The sequence below is a fragment of the Dermacentor andersoni genome, chromosome 5 (assembly GCF_023375885.2).
Source record: "Dermacentor andersoni chromosome 5, qqDerAnde1_hic_scaffold, whole genome shotgun sequence".
Taxonomy (NCBI): Eukaryota; Metazoa; Arthropoda; class Arachnida; order Ixodida; family Ixodidae; genus Dermacentor; species Dermacentor andersoni.
Window position 1 is genome coordinate 31,826,924 of NC_092818.1, and position 26,741 is coordinate 31,853,664.

The window sequence follows — 26,741 nt, forward strand, 5'->3', positions numbered from 1 at the left end:
CTGATAATTCAAAGTGGTGGGCACATCACGTTAAGGGGTCTCTTTCCAGGCCTCAGAGCAAATTTCGGCTATATGTTGGAAGCAGTTACGTGACCTGTAGGCAGCGTTCTGCCGCACAAGTTTTGTGCGGTAGATTAATTAATAGTCAATACTCATTAATAGCCGAGATAGAAATATTTCAGTGTCGCAAACCCATGACTTCAGCAGGCGGGTTCCACTTGCAAGTAAGACGCTCTCTCCACTCACCGTGTCTAGCCTACGCAAGTAAAATTATTTGCCTACGTTCTCCCATAGCGGGCCTCAATGATCGTGTGACGCATACGTCACAGTCCCCGCATATTTTTTTTTTTTTTGCTTCGTGCTTTTTTTGGGGCGCTGCGCACTTCCGCCGATGGCGTCGCGCGCGAGCTGTTGTCTCTATCGCGCAGCGCACGATTTTGCGCGCTGTGCACAAGAATACATGACTAGCATGACACGAGTTCTGCGGTAGAACAAGTGGACCGCCGAGCGTGATCACGCGCCGGGACACGGTAGAAAATGGCATAGTTTCGGGCCTGCGCCCGTGACCGCACGACCATGGGAACAAGCAGACGAAGCGGAAGTACCTCTCTTTTGCTTAGGTGCGAAGTAAAACACAAAAAACAGGCAGACATTCCATCTGTATGTTTCATTATTTCGCTAAACCTGAATTCTTCAATTCAGGCAACAGATCGCACAGATAAAAGATGTTGTCTTGAATGATTATCGAAGTCACGTGTCACCACGAGCGACGTCACATTGCGGACACGATTACATAGGAGGCGCAGGGGCACGATTACGTCACCGTCCGGCTTGGAGCGAAGCGGCCGCGAGTAAAGAGCGAAACGGCGTTCGGATTCAAATTTCAGATCTTTCCGCGGCACGTAGCGATGTAATGCCTTGCAGACACGATTGTTATCGCGCACTGTATGCTCTGCGCTTGTCAGCTCAAAATTGCCCGACCTGGTGAGGGGCTCATTAACTGTATAGTATTTGACACGCGAAACAATGGCACATGCTGCCTTTCTGGTTTCTTCTCTGAATGTTTTGCTGCAGTTACGTGCAAGTTATGACCGTTTCTTTCACGCTTCTGCAGCCCGTTATTTACACATTTAGTTATTTTTCGTGAGAATCGGGAAGTGAGGCTATAGCAGAGGACATACAAGCGATTCTTTGTGGCCATGAGCATGTTGACAGCATATCTATGTGGCTAGGGTACTAGTACCTTCAGCGCTGTGCTTTTAAAATGCGCAGGTGTGCGTTTAAAATGCGCCCCAAGCTACGCAGTGTAGCATTCCCATTAACTATTTTGAAAATTGAAACGACGTTGTCAGTGAACAGGCAAAATGATTTCCCTACGGTGACACACTAAAACACTGCAGCTAATGAAGCAACGAAATCACTACTGGACGCCATGCGACCGCATATAAAGCGGGTTCATATGCGAATATCAAGACAAATTAAATATTACACAACAGAAAAAAATCACACCTTCCGGTCACTTCATTAAACAAAACATTTGATCGTAGCTAAGAAATAACGTCACTGAGTGAGCTTTGTTGATAACTCACAAACGCATTCCTTTTTCTTTCTAGCAGCCACAGCAAAAAGTACATTCAGAAAATCACGAATAGGCAATAATATATTGATTGAGCCCACTAGCTAGCCCTTGTGTTATAAGAAAAAACTAAAGCTAAATGTAATACCAGAGTGCAGCGGTGGCGTAGAAGAGTGCAGCGGTGGCGTAGAGGTAGAACACCCGCCTCGCGTGCAAGAGGTCCGTGGTTCGAATCCCGGTGCCGCGCAATTTTCCACCGGAATAAAAAAAAAAAAAAATCCGCGTGTTGATAAAATTGCATAAACAGGCCTGGAGTGTGGCCTGATGCCGGCGACCAGAACCGGTAACACACTCCCTCACCAGAGCAGGATTGGCCACCCTGGTGCAGTACTTGGCCACAACCTCCTATATGAACACAACAATCAAACCCCGGCCCTCAGTCCCCAGCAGCTGCGAAGCAACTGACCACGGCGGCGGTCAGACCTGCGACGCTGCAGAGGGTGCTAAGAATCCCTGGCTCCGGACAGGCCGCCATTGGAATATGAACCTGGCAACGTTTAACGCAAGAACATTATCTAGTGAGGCGAGTCTAGCAGTGCTATTGCAAGAATTAGAGGGCAGTAAATGGGATATAATAGGGCTCAGTGAAGTTAGGAGGCCAAAAGAAGCATATACAGTGTTAAGGAGCGGGCACGTCCTGTGCTACCGGGGCTTAGCGGAGAGACGAGAACTAGGAGTCGGATTCCTGATTAATAAGAATATAGCTGGTAACATACAGGAATTCTATAGCATTAACGAGAGGGTGGCATGTCTTATTGTGAAACTTAATAAGAGGTACAAAATGAAGGTTGTACAGGTCTACGCCCCTACATCCAGTCATGATGACCAGGAAGTCGAAAGCTTCTACGAAGACGTGGAATCGGCGCTAGGAATAGCAGGGGGGAGGTATTAGTAGAGTTTGCAGAACAGAATAATATGAGGATAATGAATACCTTCTTCCGCAAGCGGAAAAACCGAAAGTGGACATGGAGGAGCCCGAACGGCGAGACTAGAAATGAAATAGATTTCATACTCTGCGCTAACCCTGGCATCATACAAGATGTGGACGTGCTCGGTAAGGTGCGCTGCAGTGACCACAGGATGGTAAGAACTCGAATTAGCCTAGACCTGAGGAGGGAACGGAGGAAACTGGTACATAAGAAGCCGATCAATGAGTTAGCGCTAAGAGGGAAAACAGAAGAATTCCAGATCAAGCTACAGAACAGGTATTCGGCTTTAAGTCACGAAGAGGATCTTAGTGTTGAAGCAATGAACGACAATCTTGTGGGCATCATTAAGGAGTGTGCAATAGAAGTCGGTGGTAACTCCGTTAGACAGGATACCAGTAAGCTATCGCAGGAGACGAAACATCTGATCAAGAAACGCCAATGTATGAAAGCCTCTAACCCTACAGCTAGAATAGAACTGGCAGAACTTTCGAAGTTAATCAACAAGCGTAAGACAGCTGACATAAGGAAGTATAACATGGATAGAATTGAACAAGCTCTCAGGAACGGAGGAAGCCTAAAAGCACTGAAGAAGAAACTAGGAATTGGCAAGAATCAGATGTATGCCTTAAGAGACAAAGCCGGCAATATCAATACTAATATGGATGAGATAGTTCAAGTGGCTGAGGAGTTCTATAGAGATTTATACAGTACGAGTGGCACCCACGATGATAATGGAAGAGAGAATAATCTAGAGGAATTCGATATCCCAGAAGTAACGCCGGAAGAAGTAAAGAACGCCTTGGGAGCTATACAAAGGGGGAAGGCAGCTGGGGAGGATCAGGTAACAGCAGATTTGCTGAAGGATGGTGGGCAGATTGTTCTAGAAAAACTGGCCAGCCTCTATACGCAATGCCTCAAGACCTCGAGCGTACCGGAATCTTGGAAGAACGCTAACATAATCCTAATCCATAAGAAAGGCGACGCCAAGGACTTGAAAAATTATAGACCGATCAGCTTACTGTCCGTTGCCTACAAAGTATTTACTAAGGTAATTGCAAATAGAATCCGGAACACCTTAGACTTCCGTGAACCAAAGGACGAGGCAGGATTCCGTAAAGGCTACTCAACAATAGATCATATTCACACTATCAATCAGGTGATAGAGAAATGTGCGGAATATAACCAACCATTATATGTAGCTTTCATTGATTATGAGAAAGCATTTGATTCAGTCGAAACCTCAGCAGTCATGGAGGCATTGCGGAATCAGGGTGTAGACGAGCCGTATGTAAAAATACTGAAAGATATCTATAGCGGCTCCACAGCCACTGTACTCCTCCATAAAGAAAGCAACAAAATCCCAATAAAGAAAGGCGTCAGGCAGGGAGATACGATCTCTCCAATGCTATTCACAGCGTGTTTACAGGAGGTATTCAGAGACCTGGATTGGGAAGAATTGGGGATAAGAGTAAATGGAGAATACCTTAGTAACTTGCGCTTCGCTGATGATATTGCCTTGCTTAGTAACTCAGGGGACCAACTGCAATGCATGCTCACTGATCTGGAGAGGCAGAGCAGAAGGGTGGGACTAAAAATGAATCTGCAGAAAACTAAAGTAATGTTTAACAGTCTCGGAAGGGAACAGCAGTTTACGATAGGTAGCGAGGCACTGGAAGTGGTAAGAGAATACATCTACTTAGGACAGGTAGTGACTGCTGATCCAGATCATGAGAGTGAAATAATCAGAAGAATAAGAATGGGCTGGGGTGCGTTTGGCAGGCATTCGCAGATCATGAACAGCAGGTTGCCATTATCCCTCAAGAGAAAAGTGTATAACAGCTGTGTCTTACCAGTGCTCACGTACGGGGCAGAAACCTGGAGGCTTACGAAAAGGGTTCTACTTAAATTGAGGACGACGCAACGAGCTATGGAAAGAAAAATGATAGGTGTAACGTTAAGGGATAAGAAAAGAGCAGATTGGGTGAGGGAACAAACGCGCGTTAATGACATCTTAGTTGAAATCAAGAAAAAGAAATGGGCATGGGCAGGACATGTAATGAGGAGGGAAGATAACCGATGGTCATTAAGGGTTACGGACTGGATTCCGAGGGAAGGAAAGCGTAGCAGGGGGCGACAGAAAGTTAGGTGGGCAGATGAGATTAGGAAGTTTGGAGGGTCAACATGGCCACAATTAGTACATGACCGGGGTAGTTGGAGAAGTATGGGAGAGGCCTTTGCCCTGCAGTGGGCGTAATCAGGCTGATGATGATGATGATGATGATGATGAAATGTAATACCAAAATCCCACGTTGCCTCACAAAGCGCAACGTACGCTGAAATGCCAGAACACGTAGTTCCTAAATTTTGTGACTGCCCGCCTGAATTTTCTTTGCAGGCTACATTCCAGTCCGGTTCTACGGCATGAACGCGCGGAAAATTTTGGGTAAATGAAATGATCGTGCACTGTTTGTATTGTACTTGAAAACCACTAACTTCTTACGATTGACCAAAAAAGAAAAAGAAGAGCAGAAGAGCAGTCATCTTGATTATGGCACGGACCATCAGAACAGTACCGCAAACAGCACGTGTATGGATGCAAAAAAACAGCGTATATGGAGAAAAAAACTCTAAAATTGTATTTTGTAGTTTTTGATGCGGAGACAATAATATGGAGCGGTTACGTTCTAGTTCTGACTCGACTTATCGGCTGGAGGTCAAGAAGAGGAGAACATTTCGGTTTTTCTTTTAACATGTTTCTGTTATAGAACGTTCACAGAAAATGTCGTGTATGGTACAGAAAATTTCTGTAAGTTTTATTTAAAATAACTGCTGCTATTACAGTGATATATAGTCCTTTGACTAAAATTGTCACCATAAAAGTGCAGTCAAAATGTACCGAAGGTGACTTCGTTATTTGGCTTTCTGAATTTTACCATAAGACTATAAGCCATACATCAAAATTGAGCTGCCTATGTCCAGCCGTGGACATTGCGTGTGGTCATACCTCCTCCTAATCATCTGTCCTTCTTGCGTTCCAATCATTCGGCGGTAATGACCTTACAACACCTTATAAATACATTGTAAGTATAACGAAACCTTCACCACACTCCCCTACTTTCTCAAACTCAACAAGATTATCAGCATCAACGTTCGCTAATTTAAACTGGCGTCAGAGTATAGCAAGCCACTATGCTCAGCAGCCTACGTAATATCGCAATTCTTGCGTATTTGACTCCATTTCCATATTTTATTCTCAAATTGCCACTCCAGAGTTAAACGTCGATAGAGGGTGGTATGCACGATATTATTTAGAAACATCCTGTAACACGCCTTTGATAACGTGCGGACAGCCGTTAATTATCCTTGATACATCTTTATTATACGATGCACGTGTAGTTAAGGAACGTCTGTACGTGGAAGCGTTTCACTTGTGTCATTCCCCCCTCCCCTTACATTTCGTATTATATAAGTTTTCTTCCTTTGATTTTGTTATTCCTGGCCGCCCTTATAATGCCAGCCTAAGTAGCAATCTACCGCAGTTGAAAATAACCATTGTGTTTCTCCGTGGTCTCTCTTACGCTGCCTTATGTATTTGCGCTGCACCTTTATATTGTTTTAATTCGAGGAAACCGATTGCGCTGTGTAGGAAAGTGGCAGTTCTCTAAGAAGTAAGGCGCTTGATTGAGGTCCTAGCATACTTAAAGAGGACGACAAATATGAAGACCATGCCATAATAAATAAGACTTTCTTTAACATAGCTATCCCAGTTCCAGTTGGAATACTAAGTTACATGAGTGTAAAATCAAACATACTCTTTGAAACTCCATACCAAAATGAACGCCTAGGATGGAAAAAAAAATATGGTATATCCCTCTTCCATGGGCATCGGTAGAAAACGAAAATGAAGCGTGTCTTCATAGAAGCTCTTGCATGTTTATTCTACTTGAAGAATTAAGTTGCAAGTAGCCAACAGTGGCACCCATACTTCCCCTCAGGGACTTTCGACAATTTCCACGGAATCAAAAGTTGTCGAACGAATCGCGACCAGTAAATATCCCCAGGAGACACTGCATTGCACGTGCCGGAGCACTGGACAAATCCGCCACAAACCACAGGCATTCGCAAACCGTACAAGCGAAACTAGAGGGATTGTTATTGATTCGTAAAGTCGTGGTCCGCTGCAACGAAAGGCGCACGATTTGCGGGTCGGCAACTATGTTGCAAGTTTTCTCGGCGTGCGGCATCCGGCTACAGAGTAGCTTCGGCGAAGGTACGAGCATTTGGGCTTGGCTTCGTAGTGTCTTCTGCAGCTAGTTGAGTTCCGACGCACTCAGCTTCATGAATGCTAATGGCAGAGTTCGCAGCGTGCGTTGCGAAGGCGTTCTGCTTCACGCTGCCATGTCTCTTGCCGGACCAAAGCGAGATTCGCCCGTCAACGTCGTTGCCTTTCTGTCCCGCTTAGCGCAGCACTTTTATTGGTTTGTGTCATGTCAATCGAAGCAGTAGGCGGTATGTAAGCACTGCTGATGCACAGAGAAGCTGCACTGCACAGGCGACGAAGCGTCACAGGATAGTCCACCGCGTAACACAAGCCATTTACGTAAACTGCGTGGTTTGCGCTTTAGAGCCTCCACTGCGCTTATCGTACCCAAGTGCTCACTGTCGGCGCTCGTTGTGTTATATGGCATCGTCATGCCTTTCATTAAAGAATAAATATTGTACGTCACATTCGTTACAGCAAGTTGATTGTGGGCCCGGCACAAAACATTTCCATGTTACAAAATATTGCCTTCGCGCCATGTGTGCTGTCTAAGCTTATTTCTTTCCCTATATATATTCCACAAAACGACGAGGAAGGTCCCTAACCAGTGCACAATACACCGTCGAGTATGGTGTATCATGAATCATGAAAGCTGTAGAGCTCAACGATACACGCGTTCATATATTTCTTGAAGGTGCACAGAAAGACTTCTTTTTTTACCAAGAAATAGAATGAACTCACTAATAAACGTAGTTCTCTCACGGATGACATGTGATAAAAAGTTTTCAAATGCTTCAACTATAAGTGGAGCATTGTGGTGCTAAACACGAAGTCACGGGAACGAACCCCAGGCACGGTGGCCACATTTCGGTGGGGACGAAATGCGAAAACACCCGTGTACGTTGATTTAGGTGCACGTTAAAGAACTTCAGGTGGTCCAAATTTACGGAGTCCCCCAATACTGCGTGTCTGATTAACAGAAATTGATTTTGGCAAGTAAAAGCCCATAATATTTTTTATAAGTGAAGTTGTTTTTGCTGGTCCCCTAAATATGTAACTCGTTATCGCAATGATATCCGGCTTTCTCTCTATTTCTGTATCCGCTAGTGCGCTTGAAGCTACACTGTGGAGAAGCAGAGAGGACAAGTAACTGCCCTAATCTTTTGTGCCGTAGGGGTGAAAGGGCTAGTCATGCCCCCCCCCCCCCCCCTCGCTTCAGCTGCCGCGGTAGACTACGTTACAGTGCACGTCGCAGGCACCTCGTAGGCCACGCGGAGCAGACACCGCTGTGCTCTGTACAAATATCAAAATAGTATTGCGAGATCATTACTTGGCTCATTGTGTGGCACCGCCGTCATCAGAAAGCCGTGGCAGAAAAAACGCACACAAATTACATATTCACCTAAGTAAAAATATGTGGTCTTCATGACGATGTAATCCTGTGCCCTAAAGCCACTGCTACCGCTTCGTATCTGAGTGCGCTATCCACTGCCTCACTGCAACAGGCAACACTGATAAATATCTTCGAGCCGGTGCTCGTGGTTGGGCTCTGCCTGGCCCGGCGATTCACTACATCGCAGAGCAAGCAGCTCCAGAGTGACTACTGCGAGCTCCAGCCACTTTCGCTTCTTTTCCTGTCACCTGGGATTCACAAACGCTTTCGCCCGAGCCCATGGGCGACAACGACTAATAAAGTATGCAACGTAGTTCAGGCACCCATCGGACGATAACTACGACATACCTCCTAAAGTATCAGCTAGAGTTCACCTAAGAACTCGATGAAGGAACGTATTGCCCGGCTCCTGGTGTCACTCGGTAAAATACTGCCCTTGTCCGCGAATGCTTTTACCGTTTTGAAAAGTGTTGTCATCGAGAACTAACACTAAACGCAATATGCGTGAAACGCCACTTTAATGAGAACTTCGAAAATAAGGCATAGCTGAAGGATGATAATACAGCCGATTTGTCGTTTTGCATTGCTGCGACCTCATAAGCACCAACGCTATTAGCCCCGAGAACGAACTACAGGGGCGCTATGAGCGCCGCTCGCGTGACGTCAGGGCAAGGACTCGCGCCTGTCGTCTGCTACAGTTCGGGCGTTGTCCGGGCGCTTTCTGCGGTGTCTTCGTTTGTTCGCCCTCGTTCTCTCTGCTTCTATACTTATGGTGGTCGTCTCAAATACATTTTTACGACGTCTTCCTTTGCGAACATTTATTCAAAGAGCTAATCCCTTAGACAACAATGCAGCTCTCAAAGGCAACGCTACAGCGCCAGCCGAAGGAGCGCAGACCAGCCCATTGCGGTTTTTTCATGCGCGGATGGACAATCGCCAAACCATAGCATGCAGGAATCCAGTTATGATACATACCTGCTGCGGTGCAACACGTATGTCACAAACGTTGGCTATATATGACTTCTACAACAGTTACGTTGATTTTAATCAGCTAAAACAGGTTTGCTCACGACGAGTAGTTCATGGTGTAATATCGAATTTTTGCATTTCTTCACAGAAACGCTCGGCAGCAACACGGGGACTTAACTAATACTGCAGTTTAGATTCTACAATCACCACTTACTTCTTTAACTGCTTGTCAACATTACGCGGTTCCTCCCGTGTTTACTTTAAGCGGTGGAAATTTGAAGTAAGGTTAGTGAAGGCTTACAGCTATTTACAGAATACAAATAGGAATGCACCAATATATATTTCCTTTTCCGTGATACACGTTCAACTCACTTGAGAAATTTACTGGTGCTTGTTGCTTGAGGAATATACATGACGAATCTGTTTGGCTAACTGGCACAGGCTGCTCGGCAGTGGCGTAGCTAGGTCGTCTGGCACCCGGGGACCTTAGCTCTTCTGTCACCCCCCCTCCCCCGCCCCCCCGGGTGTAGTCGAGGAAGGCGAGGATATCGACAATTTTCGGGTGTCGTCAGACGTATATGACACCCCCCCCCCCTACTGGCCCCGTGCACCCGGGGCCCACGGCCCCCCGGCCCCCCCTGTTGCTACGCCACTGCTGCTCGGCCCAATTGCTTTACTGAAGTATGTCTGTTGGACCGCACGGCTGCAGCCAGAAAGAAGTCGAAGCGTCAATCATTAGTAGTATGGGACATATTGAAGAAATCGAAATTCCCCGCTGGAGGGTCAGAAATCAAGTGAAAGTATATGCAAGGCTTGTGGTGCTTTCTTTATGAATGTTTGCGATTGGATTGGAGCAAACTTTATTTAGCCTGCAGTTGGGCAAGGTTCTCTTTTATGTACCGACGAAGCGAATAGTCATCCGTTTGTATAATTAAAGAACGTTGGATCGAGACATGGTGAGACAGAAGGTGCTTGAATTTTCCTTTTCTAGCCAATCTAAGCTGCGCTGTAGTAGCTCGAGAATACTTTAGCCATTCAAGTTGGCGCTGTCAAAAAATGCTTTATGGTTTCAATACGAAGTTGTAGTGCACTGCTGGGTTTCGTGAACATAGCATAGCGTGCCTCGCCATACCGACAGTTGATTGCTACCGTTACGTGATCAGGGGTGTGCCGTATTGTCGATAAAAGCTACTGAGGGCCAATATGAAACATTTCATCACTTTCAATTGATTGGCTCTCGATCTTAACAACGAGACTTTTCTCTCAGGTGATTGCTACTATGGTGTTTGTGAATTACCTATGTAAATACTCTACATGACGTGCCGTCATGTTAGCAACCATGAGCAATTCGTTTTTTGGAGGCCTGTTTCAGAGGAGGATGAAAGTAGCAGCAAACTGTTTCATAAGAAATGCGTGCCTATTTTTTAAAGCATTAATGAATGGCCATATTTGAATATAACAACACACCAGAGTAATAAGAATCATTATGACAGCTTCGCTGGGCAGTGTCTTTCTAACATCGGATAACATGCTGACGCCAATTACCAAGATTTTTCTTCCATGTAAAATGCAATGTCTCTCATAGCTAAATACTAAGAAAATGTTAAATGTTTAGCGAGGCATCATACACGACTTCTCGTGTTGAATTTGCAGACATTCTTTTTACGCAAAATTTGCGGATAGACACGGCGCATATGTGCATTGCAAAACCAGTAGACCCCTTTAACGTTACATAGCTTGCGATATTCAAGCCGCAAAGTTTCTCGACTCACGCGCTTTTGAAGAAGAAACTGTGGTTAAGGCATGGTAGCTGAAAGAAGCCGACGTATTCTTCAATACGTACGGCTCGAGCCACCCATACGCCAAGCATATACGAAGGGAACGAGCGTGCGCGGGAGCCGAGAGAGCCGGAGCGAGCGGCGTCCTGGCCGTGACGTCACGCGCGAGAGGGCGCCACTCCTAATTCTCACCGCTAATACTAGGAAACTACGCAGCAACACCGAATGGAGAAAATGTGCCGCAACACTACCCTTATGAAAATGACTGTTGACATGTTTTTGGCGTATTGTTGATGAATTGTTGACTCAGTAGCCTTTCAACAATACCTCAACGATTATTGAAACCAGCGAGCAATAATTACACAGTAAAGTTGTTGGTTAGTTCACAACAAAAAATTTTTGACTGAATTCTGTTTATATATTGTTGAATAGCATCGAGTATTATTGAGCCATTGTTGAGTAGTTTCCAACAATAAAGTCGTTTACGAAGTTTTGTTGATATATTGTTGAATAGTATTGAGCCAATGTTGAGTAGTTTCCAACAATAAAACCGTTGACTAAATTCGTTTGATGTTTTGTTGAATATTATTGAGTATTATTGAGCCATGTTGAGTAGTTTTCTACAATAAAACCGTTGACTAAATGCTGCTGACTTATTGTTGAATAACATTGAGTCTCGAGCACCATTGAGTTTCGTAGTATATGTGAAAAACGCACGCACATATGTATGTGTGCATCTTTTGCACATATATGTTGCTTTACTGATCACTTGATCGCCATTGCATATACAGAGGGCGTTGTTTCACGTTACTTGAACCATAGACGTATCTAACGAGTGGGCATGTGGACAGTGAACCCTGTCCACCGAGTAGATACGTCTGTGGTATAAGTTACGTGAAACGTCCTGCACGTATATATATATATAGTAGGCAAAGGGGGATTCTTCAGGCTACCTTTCAAACGTAAAGAAGTTGCGTGGTGCTACAAGGTAAACAGAACAAGTATTTAATTTCGACAGTTTCGTTCGGTGGACCGATCTTCAGGGTTTACAAAAACATGGCAGTTCGGCCCTGGTAGTGAAGACACCAGACCGGGTGCCCGGTCGTTCTTACAACATCAAACCGAGAGGAACAGTTGTGACAGTGATTGATTTTCGGCGCTTTGGCAGATTTACAGCGGCCTTTGGTAGCTATACAGGGCAAGAGGAAGGCGGAGTCACATGTATGTAGAGCAAGGAGGTCAGTGACGAAAAAAAAAGAAAAAGAAAGAAAACGGAAAGAAAAAGAAAAAAGCACACAGGAGGAGGGAGGCGTAAGATGGAGAGTGAGGGGGGCGGGAAGTAGCGGCAGCTTGGTTCTCGTGCACCCGAGGCAAGGAGGGAGAAAGCGGTCGCTCCGCAGCACCAGTGCGTGGGCTGCCGTTGTAGCGGGAGAGAGGGCAAGTTGAATCGGGTGGCGGGGGGCACAATAGAGAAGGGGACCAAAAGGAAGACAGAAGAGCGGCAACTTGTAGAAAGAAACACAGTGTCACAGTACACATATACAAGGCACGGCCTATTCCGGCAACCTTGTGGTCCAGCTACGGTGCGAAAACTTCTAGACTTGTATGTTACAGTGATGTCGTATTCTTGTAGTCTGAGGCTCCACGGTGCCAGCCGTCCTGAAGGGTCCTTTAAGTTAGCTAGCCAACACAACGCGTGATGGTCGCTGACCACTTTGAATGGCCTGCCATATAGGTAAGGGCGAAATTTCGCTGTAGCCCAAACGATGGCGAGGCATTCCTTTTCGGTTGTAGAATAATTGCCTTCCGCTTTTGACAACGACCGGCTAGCGTAAGCTATCACGTGTTCATGTCCATCTTTTCTCTGGACTAGGACGGCACCGAGGCCTAGGCTACTGGCGTCAGTGTGGATTTCGGTATCGGCGTGCTCGTCGAAGTGCGCAAGTACGGGCGGCGACTGCATACGTCGTTTTAGTTCTTGAAATGCGTTGGCCTGCGGCGTTTCCCACTTGAACTCGACGTCACATTTAGTTAGCTGTGTCAGCGGCTCAGCGATGCGCGAAAAGTCCTTGACACTCGCCTGTAGTAGGCACACATGCCAAGAAATCTACGCACTGCCTTCTTGTCGGTGGGCTGCGGAAACATTGCGATGGCAGCTGTCTTCTGCGAGTCAGGGCGGACTCCAGACTTGCTGATGACGTGGCCTAGGAAGAGAAGCTCATCGTAAGCGAAGCGGCACTTTTCTGGCTTCAGAGTGAGTCCTGATACTTGATGGCCTCTAGTACTGTGGCAAGCCGCGTAAGGTGATCGTCGAAATTTTCGGCGAATACAACGACGTCATCCAAGTAAACGACGCAGGTCTGCCACTTCAAAATCCTGCTAAAACCGTGTCCGTCACGAGCCGGAACGTTGCAGGTGCCGAGCACAGTCCAAATGGCATGACCATGAACTCGTAGAGGCCGTCTGGCGTGATGAAGGCGGTCTTTTCGCCATCCCTTTCGTTGACTTCTATTTGCCAGTAGCCAGACTTGAGGTCCATCGATGAGAAGTATTTAGCATTGCAGAGCCGATCCAATGCATCGTCTATCCGTGGGAGGGGGTATACGTCTTTCTTCGTGATTTTGTTCAGTCGACGATAATCGACGCAGAAACGTAGGGTTCCGTCCTTTTTCTTCACTAAAACAACTGGAGACGCCCACGGGCTTTTCGACGGCTGGATGATGTCGTCGCGCAGCATTTCGTCGACTTGTTGTCTTATAGCTTCGGCTTCTCGCGTCGAAACTCGGTAAGGGCTCTGGCGGAGTGGTCGAGCGCACTCTTCGATTATTATATGATGCTTTGCGACTGGTGTCTGTCGAATCTTCGATGACGTCGAAAAGCAGTCTTTGTATCGTCGAAGCAGACTTCTGAGCTGTTGCCGCTTAATCACGGGGAGGCTTGGATTTATGTCGAAGTCTGGCTCGGGAACTACGGTCGTCGGGGTAGATGCAACAGAATCTGAGAGGACAAACGCATCGCTGGTTTCCTGAATTTCCTCGATGTATGCGATCGTCGTGCCCTTGTTGATGTGCTTGAACTCCTGGCTGAAGTTTGTCAGCAACACTTCAGTTTTCCCTCCATGCAGTCGAGCGATCCCTCTTGCGACGCAAATTTCACGGTCGAGCAGTAGACGTTGGTCGCCTTCGATGACACCTTCTACGTGAGCGGGTATTTCGGTGCCGACCGAAATAACAATGCTGGAGCGAGGCGGGAGGCTCACTTGATCTTCGAGCACACTCAAGGCAAGGTGACTACGAGGGCTCTCCGGCGGTATCGCTTTATCTTCCGACAGCGTTATTGACTTCGACTTAAGGTCGATGATTGCGCCGTGTTGGTTCAGGAAGTCCATACCGAGAATTACATCTCGTGAACACTGTTGGAGGATAACGAAGATGGCAGGTTAAGTCCGGTCATGAATGGTTATTCTTGCCGTGCAGATTCCAGTCGGCGTAATCAGATGTCCTCCAGCGGTGCGAATTTGGAGGCCTTCCTATGCAGTCTTAACCTTCTTCAACTGGGCGGCGATGTGTCCACTCATGACGGACTAATCAGCCCCTGTGTCCACTAAGGCGGTAACTGCGTGGCCGTCAAGAAGCACGTCGAGGTCGGTGGTTCTTTGTCTGGCGTTGCAATTAGGTCTTGGCGTCAGATCACGGCTGCGTCGTGTTGAACTGAAGCTGGAACGTCGCGTCGGCAAGTAGTCTTTCGTCGGTGTAGTCTTGGCTTCCTGGCTTCGTCGGGACGGTGGCGTGTCGTTATTATGTCGTCGGGATGGTCTCTTCGGAGTCTTCGTCGGCGGAGGAGGATCTTCATCAGTTCGACGAACAGCAACCCCACCTCCATCGGTCTCTGCTTTTAGTTTTCCGGATATGGGCTCGCTGAGCGGCCCCGGGCTGGGCCAGTGTATGGTCGGCGCTGCGGCGAGAGGTAGCGGCCTGGTGATGGCGAACGCGACGATCGTCGAGAGCTCCACTGAGCAGCGGAGAGGTAGTGGGCGATATCGCGTGGGCGTTCACCTTGCTGCGGGCGCGGAGCGTTGACGGCGAAACCTCGCAGTCCCATCTCCCGGTATGGGCATCGGCGATACACATGGCCGGCTTCTCCGCAGTGATAGGAGAGCGGGCGGTGGTCGGGGGCTCGCCAAATGTCCGTCTTCGTCGCGTAGGTGCGTTGGGCGACGGGTGGGCGTGTTGGAGGCAGTGGCGGCGGACGACGGAATTGCGGCGTCACAGGGCCCTGGCGCGGTCGCGGAGGGGGGCCTTCACGGCGTGCGACGGCGGCGTAGGTCATCGCTTCCGGCTGGGGCTGTGGTGATTCTGGTTGCACCTCAGGAACTCCAAGCGATCGGTGCACCTCTTCTTTCACGATGTCGGCGATCGAGGCCACTTGAGGCTGTGACGATGGCAAGACCTTGCGCAGTTCTTCGCGCACTATGGCCCTGATGGTCTCGTGCAGGTCGTCCGTGGCCAGTGATTGAATTCCTGCGTAGTGGGTAGAGCTTGTACGGCGGTTGAATTGCCGGTTCCGCATTTCGAGTGTCTTCTCGATGCTGGTGGCCTCGCGAAGGAACTCTTCTACGGTCTTCGGCGGGCTTCGTATCATTGCACCGAAAAGTTCTTCCTTCACACCACGCATGAGAAGGCGGACTTTCTTCTCCTCTGGCATATCCGGGTCGGCATGGCGGAACAGACGGTTCATTTCTTCCGTGAAGATGGCAACATTCTCGTTAGGCAGCTGCACTCGGGCGTCCAGCATGGCTTCGGCCCTTTCCTTGCGCACGACGCTCGTAAAGGTGCGCAGGAAGCCGGTACGGAAGAGGTCCCATGTCATCAAGGTCGACTCCTGGTTCTCAAACCACGTTCTGGCGGCATCTTCTAAGGCAAAGTAAACATGCCGCAGCTTGTCGTCGGAGTCCCAGTTGTTAAAGGTCGCGATTCCTTCGTAGGTCCCCAGCCAGGATTCTGGGTCTTCAGACGCTGCTCCATGGAAGGTCGGTGGGTCCCGAGGTTGTTGTAGGATAACGGGGGACACTGGGGCAGCCATTGGGGTTGTTTTGACCACGATCTTCGTTGTCGACTCAGGTAGAAGTCCGTGCTCTGGGGGCAGTCCTTGCAGTCTGCGGCTAGCACGCTGGTCTTGGGCGATGTTAGTTTTGTCCTCGGGCTTCGGGCTTGGATCGCGGCTTTGTGGGGGCGTTCGGGGCATGAACGCACTAGCATCTCCACCAGATATCACGTGGTAGTGACGTTAAAGAACACAGTAGCAGTACTGTGAAAGACAAAACTAGCTTTTATTGGGCGAACCTGTGCCCACAAAACAGGCTACAATATATATATATGTATGCCTTCATGATAGAGGCATATATAGCTGCTGCAAGGTATTTGAAACGTTGATGCACTCCTCGAAAAACTCATTGACACACGTTTTCTTTGCCGGGTGTCCCAGCTAACTTCAGCCAGAGTTTAAAAATATGGCGATGCAATGGAGCTGGATAGATAAAAATACAGAAACTGTTTATTCGGACGTGTTGCCAACTCCTCTGAAGCTTTCTAATTGGAATTTCTTTCCCGACTTACTTGCTTCAGAAGTTGGTTAACTATCCTGGACTAATTAGCTAAGTAAGCAAAATACAAAAATGGCACTACACGCCACATACAAAAGTGAGCAACATGCATTTAGTCGCGTCGTCATAGAGTGCATAGAGTTTACACTCGGCCTAAAGTTAGCAGAAAGACCCTGTATATATATATATATATATGTATATATATAAGCAGTTTGAGAAGAAAAACGTCTCTACAAGCAGTGAGACAAATTTGACGCATCCTGCATTTCCATCGGCATCCATTATAAGGGGCCAGTGCCCTGGTTGTGTGTTAGGAAACGGCATTGCATGCCTCCATGTTACATATGGTCAAGGTGGCGGAGAAAGTTTACAAAATTCAAGTCTGGGATTTCACGTGCCAAAACCACCCTTTGATTATGAGCCACACCGTAGTAAGAAACTCCATATTTATTTTGACCCTCTGGGGTTTTTTAACCTGCACCTAACGCACAGTACACGGGCGTTTTGCATTTCATCCCCATCGAAATGCAGCCGCCGCGGCCGGCATTAGATCCCAAGCACTCGGGTTAGTAGCGCAACACCTCAGCCACTACGCCACCACGGCGGTTGCGGCGAAGACAGCAGTGAACATCGTTTTTACAGAGTGCGTTTGGCTTAAATGTTACCCGTTAGCGCGCAACAGAACGAAACGAAAAGGTTGGCTGATATGTATGACATGGTGCTCATATTTCACATGCAGGCCAAATTCTTTTCTGTGACATAGACGGGGTGCTGGCGAATGTGCTGGGAATCTGCTTGGCCGCCAAGCACAATCAGCGCTGCTATACGTTCTCGGTGACAAATCGCACAGCGCAGAAGCACACGCACAAATGTTTAAAGAATGAGAAAACCGCCTGCAGTTTGCCATGACGTCGAAATAAGAAGCACAAACAGCGACATTTCTGTACTTTTCTGGTCAATAGTTCAGTTCGCATGGTTGCGGCACGCATTACTTTTTTTTAAATCCGAACGATGAAAACTGTGCGCGCACACATTGGCGCGGCGTTTGCGACGTTTGAATTTGGCGCCTTTTCCCACGCCTCCCATTAGCTCCGGCCAGTGCACTGCGTTACTGCGCTAAAGAAAGTAGTTCATCAAAGAAGTCAAGCAAAAAACATTCATACACTTGCAAATGGCAGCAATTGTTCAGCAATAACATGATATTACAAAATTTGTTATCAAATGGTAGAATTTGTGATAATATACGCGTGCATTTGTATGAGTGCACGTGTTTGATTGTGCGTTTGCGCTGTAGATGATTGGCGCATTTCTGCGAGTTAGTGCACACCGTTTCCTTGAGAGCTTCCTGCGTTTTCTGTGTTCTTTGTGTGCTTCGCTGTGACTTTTTGGGAATATTTGTGCGTGTTGCTGGCTTTTTGTGGGCTTGTTGCCTCCAAGATCACCATGATCGCCTCCAACTCAGCGACATCAAAGGTGAGTGACTGTTTCGAATTCCTCTTGTTCGTCCATTGCGACGCGTTGAACGGAAGCTCTGAAATGAGTTCAGTGTCTGTGCGTGTCTTCCGCGCGCCTCTTTTCTAGTTTTCATTCCTAGTACTATCCTTCCGTTGCGAGAATTCGTTGTACAGCACTAGATTTGTGGCATATAATATGGAGTATTTCCTGGTTTAACTTTACGCTCCGCCGCTTGGAGTGACTAAGGCAGTTATGTGGTGCCATCTAAAACAGGACATGTTGTACGCCATGATTTCTAATACGGTGTTCGAGCACCGATTGAGTTAGCCTTATTAATTACCGGAAAACAATGCGACGTGAAACCATGCTATCCGTACTGTAATCGAAGCTGATTAGTTTGCGCCACGCGGTCTAGTACAAGGCGTGTGAGCGGGCTTGTAGCAACCAGGGGCGGTGGGAACGGCGAATACGTATTCCGTTGCGCTGTTTCCTTCAGGATCAAGTGACTCCGCGTGTATGCGAGGCCGCTGACGCGCCGTGCGGCCGACGTTCGCGCGACCGGAAAACACAGAGGCTATCCCGCAATAATAATAAAGAATTTCAAGGGTGTACATGCGATTATATGCGATACGTGAGATACAATAGGGGTGGTGCTACAGAGTGCTGTGAAATCCTCGAGTTATACGCCTCGCCAACCGCGTGTGTTTTGTTTTCCACCAGTTCGCGCGCATTCAACTTTCTTTTTTCATCTTCTCCGTTCGACGCCATCGAGTGCTTCGCGCAAATGGCTTCGCGTAGGCGCTCTTTGCATTCACGGAGAGGCAGATTTGATGGCACTCCGGGTCCTACTTTACTAGGATAAAACATTCAAAATAACTTATTTGGTGAAATTGTAGCTTTTCGCACTTCAGTAACTGATTGATTTAACAGAGTTTTAAAATCAGTAAAGGAACGAGGTGCCTGGCATATCTGCCTTGTCGTCCCACTGTATTTCGAGGACGCATGTATACGTTATCGGCAACATAAACATCAATAATTGGCAAAGTTTCTTGTGACCATAGAAGTAGCTAGTTATGTCGAAAAGCTAGTTTTGCTTTCAATCCGAGCACTATAGAGAGAACAGAATTAAAGGGGAGCGCATCGTTGGGTACTAAGTAAGGACGCTTTGCCACATGCTTGGAATAATGCTTTGTGGATAGAGCAGTCCGGTGAAGTTATTTCTTTGAGGGCAAGCAAAACTTTAGTAGCATCAGGTAGAAGGGGAGTAAAAAAATACAACACTATGGTTCTATATGAAGGAGCTGCCTTTAATATCTGGCCATAACACTTAAGTAGATGCGTGGAAATAATTTTTAGAATAAGTAGAGGAATGTGAAATAAATTATTTGGCAAGCTTACACTGCCATTGACAAGACCAGCCACACTTTAGTGTATTCAATGACTAGTCATTTGTGTCCGTCGATTTAGGTCAGCATATTGGTCCATGTAGCACTTTTGATTGTTGCTTTTGCAGCATCGTGGTTTCACGTTTGAATACTGACATCTTTTTTCAGATTCAAAATGAGCTGGCAGACGCCCGACCTGGAACGCTAAATGTGAATTCTTTGGTCATCCATTATGTACCGTCACTATGATCAAATACAGTGATGCCGTGAAAATTTATTGCAGTAAGCAGGAAAAAAAAACATTGCTAATCCAACTGCAAGGCATTTCCTACAGTGATCAATTGGTGCAGAGTGCCTTCATTAGCAGACATGATGCCTTTAAGCACACAGCTGAAAGACTGTGCAATTGTACCGGGACTGAGTTAATTTCAGTGTCACTTGTGAACATATTAAACGCAGGATGTGCCTTTTTAGTGTATATGCCTGATATAAGAGCGGCATTCAGAAAGTTAGTGCCAGTACAAAAATGACTGTTGATTGACCATTGATATATTGTTGGGGATTTGTTGAAACAGCGGACTTCAACAAATCTTCAAAAGCAATTGAGTTCCCTCAACACTTGCACACCAATATTACCGTTGAGTGTTCTCAATAAAAAATTATTGGGCAACTTGTTTTGATTTTTTGTAGTTGTTGTTTTTTTGTTGTGTAGCAGTTGAGTCCAGTATATTAGAATTAGGACTCCCATATGAAGACATTCCTAAAATTTAAGGCGAAGCGTTCCAACCTCATTCCTGTCACTTTGCGGCAGGTAGGTTCTTCTTTCGCGTCGTTTTCATAATAAGAAAATAATGTGTGACCGATGGGGTGGCATCAAACGTCGGCTGTCGAGCCCGGTGCTCTAACCATTAGGGCATGAACGCGCACATGTTCCTCTCGTTCGAAAGCCAGTAAGTTCTGAAATGATTGGCCCGTGCGCAGCGTGCCACTTCTTCGTGCTGTCGCTAAAGCTGGCGCTTTCAAGCGCCCATCTCCGGGACCGCCCCACTTTCGCAGCCGCTTTCGCTATGTAAAAACTGCAGCGTTAGACTAGCTTCATGACCGCCCAAGTTCATAACGATTTATTTCTTCGCCGGTGTACAAATGCCATCTTCGTTTTAACATACACTAGATGACATTGCAATTGGTACGATCCAAAATGAGCACGTTTCGGGGAGCAGAAGAATGCGAAGTTCACTAGCAAACATGGTGACTACGCGCATGTGGAGTTCCCCAAATGTAGACACGGCGGCAGCGCGGCTGGCGATAAGACGGGCGCCGACAGGCGACGACGCTACCTTCGAGCATCCGGAGCGCTGTGGGAACCGGAGGATGCAAGCGGCGCAGACGCAGCAAACATACACGTGAGAGATCTTCGAATTTCCTGCGATGCACCCGCTGTCCGGAAAGTAAATATAGCTTTTTTTATCCAACGGCCGTGGTACTGAAGATCAAACAACGAACACGCTTTGAGATCGCAGCGCGCAGCCGCTATCACCATTGACTTCAAAGAGCTTCTGATTCAGAAACAACCGAAACAGTATCCCAGCTAATCGCTGCATCTGCGGCCGCTCCCGACTCTCGCTTTAAAAGAAGCATGCGATTTATTTGAGCCTCGCCGAACTATCGTCCTCTTGTCTTCGAACCCTGCTGGACAGGTCCTGTATTAAATAGAAGAACACTAACGGGAAATGAAAGAAATACAGGTAACGGACTCTTATCATACCCCTCTTGTCACCTCGTCAACTGCAATGGTGCTATAAACTATTCTAGTAGCGTTCGGACTCAATTAGATGGTTTCAGTTGTGTGGTGGTTCACGCCTCGTGCTTTTTGATGAAAGTATTTTTTTCTTTTCGGACATCATGATGCACACATTAGTGAAATGCTTTAACGACGATAAGTGGGACGTTCATCCGTTGAAGTCGAAGTCGTTGGCTAACCGAGCTACTAGTCTTCGATTGATGTGCGAGCCTGGCTGTTTTGATGAGTTGCGCGGCAGAGGCCATGATGCATGTTGGTGAGAAGGCAGCCCGAAACAGTCGCAGCCGAACTTCTGCAGATAGGTAAGTAATCTCGATTTCTTGGGCACGTAGCCTTTTTTTCTATTTTGGCATTGACAAGCGTGAGATGTTAAGCGCACCGTTCACTTTGTTCAAGCAAACCGTACGCCACGGAGCGAAAGCGCGCGATACTAACGCTCGCTGCCGCCGCCACATCGTTTGAAACAATGGCAGGCGAAGAGGCAGCGGTGCCCCACGTGCGTAAAATTGCATTGCTTCATTTGTTCCTGTCTAATGACCTTTCCTTAATTTGCATGAGCGAACACATTTGGAACATAAGGATCAGCTTCTCTGAGCAGTAATAATTTTGTACAGTGGCCACGCCATCTTTCATCGGGGCTCACGTGGGCCGTCTAAGCGCTTATTATCGCGTTCCGATACGTGAGAGGCGCACTGCCTTTCAAGGTATTTAGATAGGCACGACGAGCTTAGGCGAACCGCGACAAATAATTGTGCAACAGGTGTGCAGTTCTGCTACGCTTGTACCAAACTCGTACTGGAAGGCAGTGTTGCACTTCGCGCTTACGCATTTCGTAACTATGGCGGCCGCCGTGGCCATATGGGGCTTGAGGTCGTGGATACGATCCCCGCAGCAGTCGCATTCCAAAGGAGCGGAATGCAAAAACGCTCGTGCATTGTGCATTGTATGCACATAAATATTTACAGGAAGCCAAAATTAATAGAGTCCCCAACTACGACCTGCCTTATAATCAGATCGTTGCTATCGCACGTAGGCCATCATACTTATTTTTTTAAATCCATAGTGGCTCATCGTATACCATACGGTTAGTGTGATCACCTTTGGTGCCATAGCGGTTAAGCGCGCCTCGATTTAGGTTTGCGCCTAATGATGTAGCGCACCGCAAAATATATTCCGCTTCTTTGGGATTTGCGGAGAACTGCCAACCGGTAAGTCGCAGTTTCCACGCGGTGACTGTACACGGATACACAGCGTAAATGAAAAGAGGTGCGTTGACGACGTCGGCAAAGAACACAGCCGCCGACGGGCTCACGTTATCACCTATCACCGCCAAAACTACCGCAGTAAGCATCTTTATATAGAGCGGCGCGTTTCCGTTGAAGGCGTACTGTACAATTTTATTTTATTCTTTATTTCTTTTATTTCAGCATCAGACGAAAATAGAGCCTGATGCAGGGACAGAAGCTAAAGGCTGATGGAACCTGACGAGGCCTCTGACCCTAAACAGTCTACAGCGGTTACAGATACAACACAAATCTTAGAAACAAAGGAAATAAAGTAAAAGAAACGCAGCATTTGACACCTGTACACAAACGTATTGCATATACTGTTGTACACAAATGACACATAACAAATCATACATAATAGAACGCTAAGAAATTTACTTGAATGAATCAGCACAAAACAGCTGTTGTACAAAAACATACAAATAAAATATAATTGTCAGTGAAACTGTATAATGTTGCTTGAAACGACACAAAAGTAAGATAAGAGCAATTTCTAGAGTTATTTTGTGTTATATAGAGTTTTATGTATCCTTCGTGAGAAGACAGTAAAATATGAAAAAACACTTCAATTTTGGCTATAGTTAAATTGGCAAGATAACAATAGCTCCCTAAGTTGGCTTTTAAATGCTTTTAATTTGCATTCAAAGTTTAGCTTACCTTCAAATTTGTTTAATATCGCAGGTATTTGATACGCCATTGTTTTCCTTCCATAATTTGTACGGAGTTTTGGTGTTCTGTGTTTTCGGTGCTTCAAAAGGTGTTCAGCATTTTCAGAGTCCATAATTCCATATAGTTTCTTCTGATGCATTACTTGCAGCGCTTTGAAATAATATAACTGGTCTGCCTTTAGGATGCCGTGTTTCTTAAACAGAGGAGCGGTTCTCAAGTCCTGTGCATTACCACAATAAGATTCAAAACAGCGCAGAATTTTCTTCTGCAAAGTAATAAGTTTAGTATAATTGTATTGCGTAGTAGTGCCCCAACCATCAAGCCATAGGTTAATTTGGAATAAAAAAGTGAATAATAAATGTTCGTTTTTTAGCCAGAGCGGTATGAGCGCAGATATCCTGTATAGACATCCAAGTGTGCTGGCAATATCTACACTTAGGTTTCTAACGCACACCCGCCGTGGTTGCTCAGTGGCTATGGTGTTAGGCTGCTGAGCACGAGGTCGCGGGATCGAATCCCGGCCATGGCGGCCGCATTTCGATGGGGGCGAAATGCGAAAACACCCGTGTACTTAGATTTATGTGCACGTTAAAGAACCCCAGGTGGTCAAAATTCCCGGAGCCCCCCACTACGGCGTGCCTCATAATCAGAAAGTGGTTTTGGCACATAAAACCCCATAGTTTAATATTTTTTTCTAACGTGCACTGACCAGCTCAAGTCTTCCTGAAACCAAACCCCGAGAAATTTTTGTGTCTGAACTTGTTTTATAAAGGTGTTTTCAAATTTCACGTTAAGTTTGTGGTGTAGAGGTTTGTTGGGAGGACCAAACACGACATATGTTGTTTTTGAGGCATTTAATCTTAACTTGTTTCTGCTTAACCAGTTTGAGAGATGCACAAGCTAGTCATTTACAGAGGATTCAACTGTCAGTAGGTTATGCGAAGAGAAAAAGACATTGGTATCATCAGCATACATTATGGTTTCAGCAGAACTATCAATTTTGACAATGTCATTGATATAGGCAAGAAATAGTAATGGGCCCAATATTGATCCTTGTGGTACTCCTTGTTTTAGCTTCGCGAGTGTTGATACTGCATCATTAATTTTCACCAACTGATAACGATCATTCAGATAACCATCTGGAAGATCTAGTACAATACTTCAGATACCGTATCTTGATAATTTGTTAAGTAATTAATCGAACTGTATGGTATCAAAAGCTTTCTGAATGTCTAAAAACAAACCTAGTGTATATTTTCTACATTCCATGTTTTCAATTATCCTGTCTTTGATGTGTACGAGAGCGTGTTCTGTCGATCGATGCTTGCGAAAGCCATATTGACATTGAGTTATCACCTGATGCCTTTCAAAAAATGAAACTAGCCTCTCATGAATGACGCATTCAAATATTTTAGATATTGTAGGAAGTACGGAAATAGGTCGGTAGTTAGATAAATTGTTTGTATCACCTTTGAAAATTGCGGTGACTTTGGCAATTTTTAATAGCTTAGGAAATACGCCTGTTAGAGTGAGGTTAATTATGTAGCTAAGAACTTCACATATTAAAGGCGATATTAATTTTATTTCATTTGGACGAAGTTCATCCACCCCTAGAGATGTATTATTTTTTAGCTTGCCAATTACACTTGAAATTTCACTAGGATCAGTAGGTTTCAGGAAAGTAGAGTGATTCAATATGGTGTCTAGTGGCATACTGCCGTCGCGGATAGTTTCGCTCATGGTATTGTAGGAGCCAGCATCCACAAAATGTTTGTTCATTGTATTAGCTAGTCGTTCACCGATGAGTGTTTTGCCATCAACTACGAGCTGCGTAATCCTATCCCTAGCTTTTGTTCTTGAAGTGAGCGAGTTTACAACCTCCCATATTCGTCGATGATTATTATATATGCTCTCAAAGAGATTCTGGTAGTAGTACTGTTTTGCTTTTCTTAACTCAGTCGTTAAAGCATTCCGATACTTCCTAAACTCTGTGAATGTAGTTGGATCCCGTGAATGGATAAAATCATGGAATAACTTATTTGTTATTTTGATACGGTGATAAAGCTCTGAATTAATCCAAGGTTTCTTATGTTTTCTTCTATTACGATCGGTCGGCTGTAATACAGGAAATGCCGCATTGTATGAAGCGTGTACTAAAGAAAAGAATTTCTCGCAAGCACTGTCTGCGTTTTCGTCATTGTAAACCTCACTCCAGTCAATCAGACTGACCAAGTGGAAAAATTCTTTTTGTCTTATAAGGTTTATGGCTCGTTTACCGTCTCTGTTAATTTAGGGCTTTTCATAGTGCTTAGTGATGGAATAAAGCAAAAAAACTGGCAGATGATCACTAAGAGCATATGAAAATATTCCGCTCGAGATTTCTCGTGGACTGAAGTTTGTTATGCAAACATCCAAAACAGTGGCAGTTTGTTTTGTAAGTCTTGTAGGTTTATTTATATGGTTTCCGAAACCATACGTAGATAACAGTGTCTCAAAATTTTCTACGTAAGCATCATTGGAACTTAAGTCGATATTGATGTCCCCCATAATAATGCAAGATGCGTTTGAAAAGACAGGGGAAGCCATCTGTAAGTCCACAAACTCTACGAAACGACCTTTGTGCCCTAGCGGAGGGCGGTAGAGAGCGACCACCACTATTTTGTCGATATGCAAGCACAAAGATTCAAAATCGGCACTCATTAACGAGAAATCACTATACAGTTGATAAGAAAAGGTATTCTTAATGTAGATAGCCAGCCCTCCACCCTTTTTTTGCCTACGACAAAGATGTTCAGACCGATAGCCTGGAAAGTTTGGTTTTGTGTCATTATCTGAAAGCCATGTTTCAGTAAAGGTTAGAATATCGAAGTCAGCTGATAACGAATGCAAAAAAACAGAAATGTCTGCCTTTGGTCGAATGCTTCTGCAGTTTGCATGTAATGCAGAAAAAAACTTTCCACAAGAAAACTCGCGATTAAAAGCGTCAACTGTGTAGTATCTGCTGTTCTCCTCTGGGTTCATCGTCATGAACAGGAAAGGCAATTAAATCACATTCAATTCAGTCTTCAACAATTGATTTTATCTAAGTCTCCTTCATGAGCAATGTGAAATATATCGGAGTCTTCATCTTTACGTACAAGCACCTTGCCTCCAGTCATCCAGGCGAATTTCCATTTGGCAGCCTTTTTCCTTTTAATCGCATCTGAAAGCAGTGCCTTGTTTTTTGGAGTCAAGTGTTCATTCACAAAAACCGGGGTTGTTCCTTCTAGACCAAGCATAGAGCTGTCTATCTTCTTTTTTCTGCACTTTTATAACAGCTCATTCCGCTGATTTCATCTGACAAAGCAAACAACTATGTTCTTGACATCAGCATTGAATGTACGCACATAGTGACCCGTGTCGATGTGAACCATGGTGTCAATGGTTACCCCTACACTTTCGCCTATTTTGCTTATTATTGCTAGCAGGTCCTTTCCATCCGGGACGCCCTTAATCTCGAGGTTGTTGAGGCGCTGGTATTGCTCGAGCTCTTCACATCTTTGTGATAATCGGACGTTTTCGCCTTTCAGTTCAGTGT